Genomic DNA, 12,557 nt, shown 5'->3' with positions numbered 1-12,557 from the left:
CAGCTGTCGCTCGCGGTGACGAGTGTGTCACCCAAATATGCCGGTGCGTGTGTGGATATGTATATATTACATTGTGGGGACCAAATGTACCACATCACGATAAAAACCTATTATTTTGACCTTGTGGGGATATTATTTCGGTCGCCACAAGGGAAAGCTCAATTTTACAAAAATCTGTGGAATCAAAAAAGTAAAAATGTCAAAAGTGTTTTGTTTGGTTACTTATGGTTAAGGTTAGGACTGGTTAAGGGTTAAAATTATCATTGTTGGGATTTGGGTTATGCCAATACAAATGAACGGAGAGTCCCTGCAATGCTATAGATACCTAATGTATGTTATGTGTATGTGTGTGTGTGTGTGTGTTAGTGGGGGGGAGGGGTTGGGACATGAAGTAGGTGAATCAGGGATCTACTGACTGGTAACACAGTTTGGCCATTACCACGACTGGACGTCTAGCAGCCCCTGGACTTTTTAAGGTGGTGTGATTCACACGTCTGTTTGGAGCGCTTAAAAGTGTAAAGATAAAGAAAGAAAAAATATCGCATGGTTAGAGAGGGCGTATTCATCAAGACTCTATCACTCGGCAGTCCCCCGCCATCGCTCCCAGGGCCACTAATGAGAGCCAGGTTATTAAAAAGTAGATCCTCTCCTGCATTTAACCCTGTGCACCTGACATACACCTGTGCGCTTGTTCTGAGTGAGACTTTTTAATGAGCCTGTGGCCAGCAGAGGCTTGGAGGGGTGATTCATTAACACAGATCTAATTTAATGGTCACTGCTGAAACATCATTGATGCTGTTCAGGAATGCAGCTCATAACGTCCTACATCGATTATCACAGCGAGGACCGCAGATTCTGTCCTTAGTTGGGTCCATTGTGGGTGATGGGAAAGGGAGAATGTGAGTCTCCCAGGATGGTGCAGTAACAACAACAGAGGCTGCCTGGCTGCTCACAGCTCATGACTGCAAATTAAACCGGATATCAAGCAGCTTGGACAATTTCAAAGTTAACTGTGAAAAAAGTTTCAATTTGAAAATGTTCTATCTATTAAAAGACACCGCCACCCCCAGCCATAACGCATCAGGAAGCATCCCATCTTTGCAATAATGTCCGGTGCCATCTGTTTTTAATTTCGTGTTATCATCCACTAATTTATTATTATTTCATATTTGCTGTTGTTATTTATTTCATTAATATTTAAAAATGTTCTCTTTTTAGGATTCTATTTGTTTACTGTGTACTTTTTGATTGCACCACGTTTACTTGTCTGCACTACGTACAGCTTTGTCTATTTTGCACTAAATCTATGCTCATCTCTGCTCGACGTACCTTGCTGCTGCATGCTCAAGAATTTCTCCCTGGGATCAATAAAGTGCATCTAATCTAATCGAAGTTAATATAACCCAAAAGGACGGTAACATATTTGCTGCACGTAACAGAGAGCACAAGGTGCTGTGGGGGTCGGTTGCACCCCCGGCGCGGTCGGTGGTTCGGCGCGCGGAGGGCGCCAGAGCGGTCGATCCGCGTGCTGGACGCCGCTATGCGGACACGCGGCGAGATTTTAAAAGACCGCAGGGCTCATCACAGCTGTTACATTAAAGTGTCTTTTAAAGGATCATTACGGTGGGGAGCAAGGCGACGCGTTTTGGAGGGAGACTGATAAGACTGTAGCACCGTATCACGGTCCCAAATTCAATTACGCTCCTTTCAAATATGAGCGTTAATGTGAATTTAACAGCGGGTCCCGCCCTGAGAGGGGCGTCGCTCTCATGCCCGGCCGTCTTTGTCGCTAATTACCCGCTGCCCTTCGCGGACAGACTTAGGCTTTTATAAATATCCAGCAGCATGTGCAAGTTCATGATATTTTCATCAGCATGAACACATTTAGCAGGTAAGCGTGGGCTCCGCGTTCTCTCTGACAAATGAACCCTTAATTACGCCTTTTCTAAAGTCATAAATTAAGTTGCATTAGCCGGCTGCCTTGTCAGAGCTCACATACTTATAATATGTGAAGTTGGCCTGGTTAGAAATGACTGTCACGGCTACCGCTCGGTGAAATTCACTGAGCTGCTACGTTTGGAATCGAGACCGATTATCCACAAGCAGCCTATGATAATACTGACGGCAAACAGCATTTCCCTCGCCTCACCTTGGCTGACCTTATAAATACTATATGACCATACACAACGGTTCCACTGCTGGCCTGCGTGACGTGATTGCATTTTTAATTAAGTCGTAACGGCCTCTTCTCCCCTTGTGAACATCCATCCTTCAAAAAGCACAACTTCTGCTGAATCCACCCAGGAGATACCCAGGCTCTGAAGGTGTACAGATCAGTACAGATGGCATCTGTCACCTTTTCTTGATAGTTAGATATTGAGGCCCATGTCCTTTCGATCCCACGGATTAATTATCTGACCAGTTTCACCCACTTCCTGTTTGCTCAAACCATGCAGCTGTCTCCTGGGCTCCGTGGCCTCACCCCCTCGGGATTCAAAGCCATGTTAATCCCATTGATGCCTTTGAAAGCGGAAGTCCGTGTGACATTTAAGCGTGACTGTGACTCTGTGCTCTTCCTGTTTTGCTGCAAACTCCAACCAGCTGTTGTGTCCAGCCGCTCTGTGTTTTCTCCTGGGAGTCTTGAGCTTAAGCGAGCAGGTCTCCCCGATGAGGAGAGGATGTGTTTGTACGTTACAGCGCTTCCAGGATAACTCCTTTGACTCCCGGCCATGGCCACGTTGAGTATGAAGATGCCGAGCGTCTGAGTATGGTGTTAAGGCTGGTCCTATGCCAAATTCAGAAAGATGGTCTGGAAATTCACTGCAGTGCCCTCATGCTTACATACTAACAGGATTTGTATTTTAACTAACATTTCTCCTTGTGAATATGCCTAAACTGAGCATGCATATCTACTGTACAACACAGTCAGTATGTTTCTCTAGGCCCCTGCTGTGGTGTGAGAGACCAACTCAAACTTTGGTTCACAACTTGCCAGCAGCTGGACGGCCTCTAAAAATGCACGTTTAACATGCCCCGCGCCTTGGGGGATGCCCACCTTTACCCGGGTTTACTTCCTCTCCAAAGTGGTAAAAACATGAAAATGTTCTGTTTGACACGTTTACTGGCAGGAGTGAATCTTAAGGAACTTGGAGTGTCAGTGGGCCGGTGTGGTGGCTCAGCGAGCTGCACTCACACCCCCAGCGCTGTGGCATGTCCTCCACAGCCCAGAGACATGCCGCTACACTGATTGGTGTCTCTGAATTGGCTGTAGTGTATGATTGTGTCTGCATGCCGTCCATCCAGGGTGTCTCCTGCTTTGCCTGAGATAGATGACATGGATGATGGATGGATGTTGCTTTAATGACCATGTACTCTGTGTTTGTGTGTGTGTGTGTGTGAAAGAGAGAGGGAGATGTATATATTACATTGTAGGGACCATTCTGTCATTTTAACATGGGGACCACTTTTTCAGTTTTTTGTTGGAAAACATTTGTGATATACAGATTATTTAAATTAATCCATTGAACAAATGTTGAAATATCTGTTAGATTCAGATTTCCATTTGTTGATTTGCTGATTTAAAAAAAAAAAAAAAATTATTATTCATTTTCCCTAAATAGGTAGCCAAAAGTCAGTAACACAAAAATACATAAATTCTTTTTAAATACAATCGATCAATTAAAATTCCATTTGAATGACCATATGTATGTTTGCTTAGTTTAATTTTTTTTCATTTTTTTTCTTCATCTCAGTTACTCTTGTTCTGGATTTGATTATATATATTATATATGATTATATATGATTTTATATATTGCAGAAATAAATGGCAACATAAAACTGATTACCTACCCCATAGGTCGACATTAACAGTTTATACAGTGAAGTTGTATAATTTGAGACTGTCTTCAAACCAGTTTTATAAATTAGAGAAAATGTTTATGATAATGAATTTGTGACAGTGACCTATATACTCCTCTTTGTGTTAGTCCTACAGTATTGGTGCGATTAATCGTGATTGATGACTGAAAACTGTGATTAATTTACTTTTTACAATAGCCCCAATATGTATATACATATCAGAATGTTTTCATTATCCAAGCAGGCCCTGTATACTGATTGATGGGATGGGGGGGGGGGGGGGCAAAGTGCTGGTGCCCTTGAGATTTCCTCATTCCGGGGCCAGGAGCAGAACCTGGTTCTTCTAAAACGCCCCATCACAGCACAATCAGGGGAAAATCAGAGCCCCGGCTCCCTCCCCTGTGACGCGTGTCAGACGTGAGCGTGATCGCCCGTGACTGCGTGCCGCTTACTGATGCGCTTCCCTCGTTGGGCGCTCTGCCTTTTACGGCGGGCGCATTTGTTTACCCGCGCGGAAATATCTCCGGCACAAATGGGATATGACTTGAAGTGTCCCTGGGGTCACAGTCATGTTCACGCCTGAGAAGTCACTAGCATCTCTGAAGTGGCTCTGCAGCGTGCAGGGACTGTCAGGGGGGGAGGCGGGAGGGGGGACTGTGCCTGTCAGTATGGGAAACTGGCATCCTGCCCCCATCCAGAGTGATCGGGATATAATGACACGAACACCATCGATTTGGGGACAGTGTGCGGGCTGATCTCCTGAGTGACGACACTGGATGGTGATCCTTATGGCATGCAGACAATAGCTGTGCATGTTCACAATAAATGTGTATTTATTCAGGGATGTGTGAATACATTTACTTAAAATATACTTAACAATATTTACTTAAAACAAATCTTTTATTGACATTAAAGGTACCATAGAAAGAAAATCTGACTTTACTCAGTATTGCTGAAAAAAGGTACTTTTGTACATGGAAATCACATTCCATGAATCTCAAACACTGATATTCCCTCTTTTCAAATATAATTCCTGAATATGGAAAAGGAGGTGAAATGGACTGTTTAATAACTCCTAGACTGTACAGTAACAGTCTTAACCATACCCCCAAAGTTAAGATATGCCAGGCCGCTTTCAAGCTTACTGACATGCACATTAGGACTTCAGCAGTTATGTAGGTATTGTGAAGAACGAGGTGGAGGACAACCGCAGAAATGGCAGGCTGTATAAGTGTGCCTTTTGAGGCTGTGATGGGGATGTCACTAACATTGCTAGCAACTATGCTTTTGAGAAAACGTACCCCAGTATGGCAGGGGAGTAGTAAACAACATTACGAGGTCTGTGATACTGACATTGAAGAGGCTTCTGCACTTCCCATAGCCTATTTTTGGTTAGCTAAAGAAATATCTAATTGACGCTGCAGTAGGTTTTTTTTTTTTTAAATGGAAGCTTGAAAGCAGAACTCCAAATTCATTACAAGCTGCTCAGCTTACTGTTTGGAGTTCTTCATAATACTTGCATGACAAAGCTTGTATCGTAAAATCACTTGTGTGAGATGAAAAATTATTTCAGTGTTCTTGTTACAATCCTGAAAACAAAGTTATGATGATGCTAATGTTGTGTCTAGTCTGAAGTGGGACTATTACAGTTACATGCAGCAAATAGTTCCAAGTAATATTAAATGACAACTTAAAACAAGATCAGCCTGTTTAATTCTAGGGCTAAATTGTCGGGTTGTCAATAGGCTTGTAAAACCACTTCTAGATGTTATTCATCCAAATCAAGTTTACATACCTTCTGTGTAGACAGCAGAGAACAATTTAAGAAAAAAATGCATTCTGTGGCACCTTTAATTGCTAAATCATAGTTTTTATATACCAGCCATGAGAACGTAGAGCTTGGCAGTTTGAGGGCCTCACACTGCAGAAAAACCTCTTTCGGTTTCTTTTCCCGTGATGCCTTTCTGAGGGTACGTGTGTCCTGGCTTTCTTGGGTGCTTACTGGAGAATGTATTTGAAGATGAAAATGCCCTGAATGCTGTTAACGTGTCTGAATGATGCCTTTCCTCTCTCCACCTGCAGGGGGCCTTAGGGAGAGAGCTTTTAGCCACCGCTGACCTGACTGAACCCCGCACTTCTTCCCAGAAGACTGTTGACTTAACCATGGAAAAAAGCCACCAACTGTACGGCTGTAAGGGACTCAGGTAGAGTGCAACTCAGGGCTGGACTCTGCGTTTCTATGGGATGGCCGCTGGGAGAACTGAAATGTGTTAAGCTCACAGGTCTCATGTCTGCAGGATAGCAAGATTGACTTATTTTATGTTATTTAACATATTGTTGCAGTGTCAAATTGAGTAACTGAATAGGTAGTGACCCTGCAGGGAGCTGTTGTCGATTGAACGTAAACTTATTCTCAAATTGAAATCCTTCTATCTATACCTGTGTCTGTGTGTGCTAAAAACGTAGCTTTGCAGATATCATGGAACTCGCATGTCTGCGGATTCGGTAACCGCAGCCTCAGTTATCCTCGATTTACCACAGCCTGAAAATATTAAGTGGAAAATTAAAAAAATAAATGGTTCATAAGTTTTAAATTCCGTGCAATTCTGAGCAGCCTTTCCGACACCAGAATACCATTCATTCAGAGAGACCCCAGTTTTATTTTATTTTATTAGTCATTTTTGTGGATGTCTTTGTATGTGTAATTTATAAATTAAACTTTATCATAGGTTTGCATATACATGACAAACAAACTACTATCCGCAGTTTCGCCTATCAGCGGTCGGTCTCAGAATGTTTCCCCTGCAGATACGTGGGCACTACAGTGAATGATATTTCAGATGTGCTGAACCCGTTGAGCATTTATATTTTACATTTACATCTGATCCATCTAGCGAATGCTTTTATCCAAAGCGACGTACATTGTTTTCTGAGGAAGCAGGGTGAGACAGTCTCTGGAGCAGCTTAAGGTTAAGGGCCACTGAGCCAGATGCCTGAACTTTGACTCTGAAGTTCTGCTTGGGGATAAACCTTCACCTGTAGTCATGGTAGGACACAGCCAACACACGCCAAGACAAAATGAAGATAGGATCGGGCCATTCCTTGTTATGACTTCGTGTCGGTGGCTATTACTTTCATACGCACACACTGTAACCTCACCTGAAGTAAGAATGGAGACTATTGATCTACTTTACTTTTGTAATACAAAATGCAAGTATATTACCCGCCCTGCTCTGCTGAGAGTCGCACCAGGCAGACATCATGTCTCTCCTCGATCAGGCCTCAGAGCGGCACTGCAAAGCGATCTCCTCTTAACATCCCTTTGTCTTCTGTGAGAGACTGCGCCTTTTATAATATGACAGAGAAACTGGAGAAAAAGACGCATACAAATAAAGTGTGCTAGAAACCAATGGCCCTTGTACATAATATGTTGAATATGTATATTAAATCTGTTCAGTTCATTTTAATTAGTCTGCGTTTTAGTGCTTTTGGCCGCCGGTCTGTGCTCTGCTGATTTACATGCGTATAAAACCTGACGAGTGGTCTAAAAGCCTGTGTTTGTATGCAGCCAATTTGCATAACCTTTCCAGACCCCTCTAGGAAAAGGTTGAGCTGCAAGCTGAATGGAAAAAGGTGGATGACGTGTGACGTTTAGCAGAGGATAGTAAGGAGAGAGGGCTTAAAGCGTGAGCGCCAGTCGAGACGAGTGGATCTCTGTTCTGCTCACGTCTGTATGACTTTGTCATATTCGCAGCCTCGGAGTGACCCGACGTGTCCCTGATCCAGCAGCTGGGCTGTGACCTACTGCAGATCTTCCCAGGAACATGGCAACTCTGACATTTCAAGCTGTGTTTGAAGACCTTTCTGCTGATGCTGTTACTAGCTGCCATATACACATGATATGTATGGATTGTGGCGATAAAAGTCTTAAAAATCTTTGAGCCAATGTATCTTGGCACCTTCGTGTACTAGCAGTCCAAACCTGTGAGACTGACTTAGCTCTTGTGATCCATTTTAAAAAGGACTTTATGTGGGTGTTTCATTCCCCTGACTTTTAAAACACCAGGTTTCCTACCTCCTGGTTTAATTTATTTATCATAAAAGGTAGCAGAGTAGCCATGACGATGGACTTCCTCCTCTTGGAAAACTGTGAATGTGAATAGTAGCGTTAAATATTAGCGATGAGAGCAAAGTGCAGTCCCTTAGATCAGTGGTTCCCAAAGTAGGGGTCGTGACCCTCTGGGGGGTCGTGTGACAGTGAGGGGGGGGGGGTCGCAAGATGATTTCCAAGAAATCAAATAATTTTTTTTTAACTATTAGAAATAACATTTTATCAACATTTTTCTTTATATTAACATTTTATCCATAACTAACAAAAGATAAAAACTAGTAGTTAATAGTTACATTTAAAAAAAACATGCAAATTAAAAAGCCATCAGCCTTTCAAATTTCTTTCCGTTTGATCGCGACCCCTGAGGTGATTACGACAGATTAACGACACATCAATAGCATCAGTTGCAGCAGAATTCACAGCATGTTAAACATTCCGACGTGTGCACGTAACGTGTAGGTAATTTTCATCGCTTTATGCTTAGGATATTATTTTTGTTGAAATAAAACGAATGAGTAAGTAACAATTTTTAAAAAATTAGGCCTATATGGTTGTTAGAGTGTTGTGTTCTTTTGTGTTGTCATGCTCATGTTTGGATAGGCCTATTGGCGCATGTGCACCGTTGCGCGCAACATTTGTATATTTTAACCACTTCCGAGGATAGTGGGGGTCACGAGTCACTGGTTATTTTGGGGGTCGTGAGCTTAAAAGTTTGGGAACCCCTGCCTTAGATAAAATCCCAATCTGGCCGTCAGTCAGACCATGAGTGTCTCTCCCTAATGAAAGTTGTGAATTTTCATCCCTTTTCTGTTGTCCGGCTGCTTTTTAACCTTGACTTGGCTGGTGCTGTGCCATTTTTAACATCGCTCAGTTGTGTTGGCACAAAGGTCAATCCCTTTTCAAATCCACGTTATTTAAAGGGCTGCCATTTGGCTTCTAAGATGGTTGTTCTCCCCTTAATCTCAGTGTGACACACTTACTCAATCCCCTACACATTTATGACAGAACTGAAGTTCATTCTGATTTGGATATATCTTTTGTTCCTCCAATCAGTCTTGAAAGTTCCCACTTCCCACAATTCTGCTTTCCCTAGATCCAGGCTTCTCATTGGTTACCTTTACCATTTCCCTTTGGGTGAAACCAAGCAGTGATTAATGGTGCACGTTAAGTGCCATCAAACTTTGATTTTGATACCCTGTTTCTGTCACCCGTCACATTTGAAAGCTGTAGCTAAATTTAATGCTGGATTCCAATGCTTTCAGAATAATTGTAGATAGTTAGTAGCTAATGATTCGGAGATACTGATGTGCAGTTGAGGATTCTGCATTTCCACCAGATTCAATGAGAAGCACTGGCGGCTCCTTTCTGACTACCCCAAGCCCCCGTTTATATGAGAAATCACTGTTTCCCAGCTGGCTGAACCCATTTATACTGAAATAATTAATTACCTGTCTACCTCGTAACTATAACATCTCTACTCCATCTGCTACCAAGGCCCTGGGGGACACAGCTACCCTTCAACCAAATAAGGACGGCATCTCCAGTAGATCTTTACCTTCTTATGTCATCCGTAGCTCTTAGGGGCTTCATTCGCATGGGGTCAGGACACCCCGAAGAGGGCTTGGTGTCCCCTGTGCATTTCGCCACCTGTGGTTCACAGTAAATCACCGACGACTAGCCAGCCATACCTGTCTCTGTGTGTCAGTGGGAGATCCGGTCCCATCCTGTTCTCTGCCGTCTGCTGGAGATGAGATAGAAAGTTTTCGTGAGGTGGACTTTGTTCCATTTATGAGGATTCAAGGCACTGGAGAAATTGCTTTCTCACCTCTTTGTCAGAATGCCTTTATACTGTGTGTGTGTGGGTGTGTGTGTGTGGAGGTGGATTGGCTCACCTTCCACAGCCTTGCATCCCACATGTGTATGTGTGTGATCACAAGAGTGCTGCTTTAGATGAGCCTCTTCCTGTCCCGCCGTGAGAAGCCAATAGGCATTCACAGGCTCTGGGGACACACACGCTGAGCTGCGGCCGATCTGCCTCCCCATCCATTAACCTGGCCTGACTGATCCAATTATTATTTAATCCTGTGTCTCCACATCTGCTGAAATAACTTTCACTGCATTTTTTAGGAGGGCAGATATTTATTATTAGAATATAAGGAAAACAACAAATTTATCATGCTAATCGTGTTACAGAACAGGATGAATCTGTGGTGCAAGAGCGTGCACACACGAACACACGTGCACAGGGCGGGAGCTCACACGCACGAGGACACTCACAAACACATAACTCTCTTTGGACTGAGTTTAAGACCCACATGTACAGTCATTGTGCAGGAAACGGAAAAACTTTAATAACTGAAGTCCATTTATTATTCATTTCTCTTCATGGTGTTTTTTTGCACCCATTTAAAGAGAACTTTGGATCTCACGGGATTACCAAAGTCTTATTCCTTGATTGCATGGAAGCAGGTCTCTGCAAGTCCTCCTGGGTGCGGGGCGATGCAATTTGCCGCCTTAATTATCAGCGTCTGGTTGTCTGTGTCTTTTGTGGAGCATTTTGCTTCCTCCTGCACAACTCCCCTTCAGTTAAAAGAGTGTAGAAAAATGGGCTCCTCCACTTCTGATAAAACTTTAAATAGGAGAGCTGGCTGTGGGCAGTAGTTAATTCCTCATCCCCGGTCCAGGCAGGGACGGCTGGGTGCGGCTCCGTCCTGCTGCCCCGGCAGAGTATAATAATGGTGCTCCTTCAGTGCGCGGTTTGATGCAGAGGCATCCATCTTTTTCTGCGGAGGTCGACAGCTGTCCTCTGGGTCCCTGAGGCCGTGGTGGACGCCGTACGGTGCACCGGCGAGCTTTTCAAAGTGCAAACGCGAGCAGCCCGTTAAGTGCCACCATCGTGGGAGACAGTGGGCTAACATGCTAATGCCGAGCTAGCAGAAGAGTAGAGAGAGGGAGAGGGGTCTCGGAAAGTGTGCCGCTTTCTCCAGCTCCTCGCTTTATGAGGTATCTATGGTGTAAAGAATCCGGGCTGCATGAAGCAGAAGACGGGCAAACCGCTGCTTCGCCTTTCTTTCCCCCAACTCATCCATAATGTTTCATGACGGCGGCGAATTCCCCTGCGGTCCACATCAGGCGCCGGCCTCCAGGATGCCGGCTGCCAGCGGCTCGCCCCCCACGGTCTCCCCGACAGTCGCTATCTCATCTCCGAGTTTCGGTTTAGGACACACTGGCTCCCTCTGACAGCCGGACAGATGATACGGGCCTGTGTGGCGTCCGCGCCGCGGGAGGCGAGGGAAGACACGCTTTGAAGCCGCTCTGGATCACGGCAGGACGCCCCGTCAAACCGAAATGAAACACACACAATGAAAAGCTTCTTATCGATTCCCGCAAACTCCCCCTTTTCGGGCCCTGAGCTCCGCTCATCCCGACGCTTCCTACACGTATCTTCTTTCAGCTCAAACTGTATTCGCTGAGAAGTATATCAATGTATAAGTGACGGTGAAAAGGCAGGCAGGAAGGCAACATCACGAACGGATCTCAGAAGCCCTTGACTGACCTGGCTTACTGGACATTGCTTCTGATGGCCATGTTCATTAATGTTATCCATAACCGAAAATCATGATTTATACTCTCATGGGGTCTTTCATAATGCCAAAAGAAGAAAGAGTGTTTCCTTATCTAATCTCCAAAATGAATTCATTCAGATTTATGAACATACATCAAAATGCTATGATGGAGCCTGAGGAGGCCCAAGGGTAAAAAAAACAAGTAAACAGCCTTATTCAGGTTTTCTTTAGGGTATATGATGGAGTCGGTGGATGATTGGTTCTGAAAAAGGGATGGATGGGTGCATTTATGACTTGGGACTTCATGGGTAATGATCTGGGAGTAGAAAGACTTCTATCAAATGTCTCACTTTTCCAAATGAAATAAACATTTTGTTCCAGAGAGAGGGCTGAATGAAAATTCATTCGCAAATGTGAATTAGGCACAAGTAGCAGCACCGTTTTGCCTGCCATGCATCCATAATAATAAAATGCATTTGCGCTCGTCTCTGAATGATGATGCATTGCACCACGCCTTGCACGTCTGCGTCCAGCCGGCACTCAAGCTGCATGTCCTGATTATAATGCCGTACTTCTTAGGTGGCTCTTAATTGCCTTATCTCTGTGTTTGTGTCCAAAGACGGACCGTGGTGTCATCAGGGCTGCATCCTGCCTCATATCTTCTGCTTCTTTGTGTGTCACAATCCTGACTGCAAGGATCAAGTGTTAAAGCAATGCAGTTTGGCAAACTGTACTTCAAGTCCAAATCTACAGTATCAAATGCAGTATTACTTTTCAATCCTTTCATTTCACTTATGTGCCCCCCTTCGCTTGCATTATTAGGGGTTTTAATTTAGCCTGAGTCAGCCAATCGACCACATGTGTCCACATACAATTATGATTGTAAGTGTTTGCATCCATTGTGCTGTGACCATGCGCTGCCTCTTTACAATGCGCCGTGTTCCGCCGGTATCCGGATCTCCATGAAAGCGTGTCTGAATTCCACTTGATTTGCTTGCTGTTCAGGCACTTTGCATAGATTC

At 44.2% G+C, this 12,557-nt stretch overlaps 1 protein-coding gene across 2 annotated transcripts in view; it reads left to right on the top strand.

Moving 5' to 3' along the window:
• The first annotated feature begins 1,533 nt into the window (after window positions 1-1,533).
• Window positions 1,534-12,557, top strand: part of cntn5 (contactin 5) — a 159,423-nt gene continuing 148,399 nt past the window's right edge. For both annotated transcript variants that reach the window (XM_023807274.2, XM_023807275.2), the window contains exons 1-2: window positions 1,534-1,891; window positions 5,941-6,062. The gene's annotated coding sequence lies outside the window, so the exon portion shown is untranslated. The remainder of the gene's footprint in view (window positions 1,892-5,940; window positions 6,063-12,557) is intronic.

The sequence above is a fragment of the Paramormyrops kingsleyae genome, chromosome 17 (assembly GCF_048594095.1).
Source record: "Paramormyrops kingsleyae isolate MSU_618 chromosome 17, PKINGS_0.4, whole genome shotgun sequence".
NCBI lineage: Eukaryota > Metazoa > Chordata > Actinopteri > Osteoglossiformes > Mormyridae > Paramormyrops > Paramormyrops kingsleyae.
The sequence above is the reverse complement of the archived record's forward strand: the minus strand, read 5'-3'. Positions and strand labels throughout refer to the sequence as shown.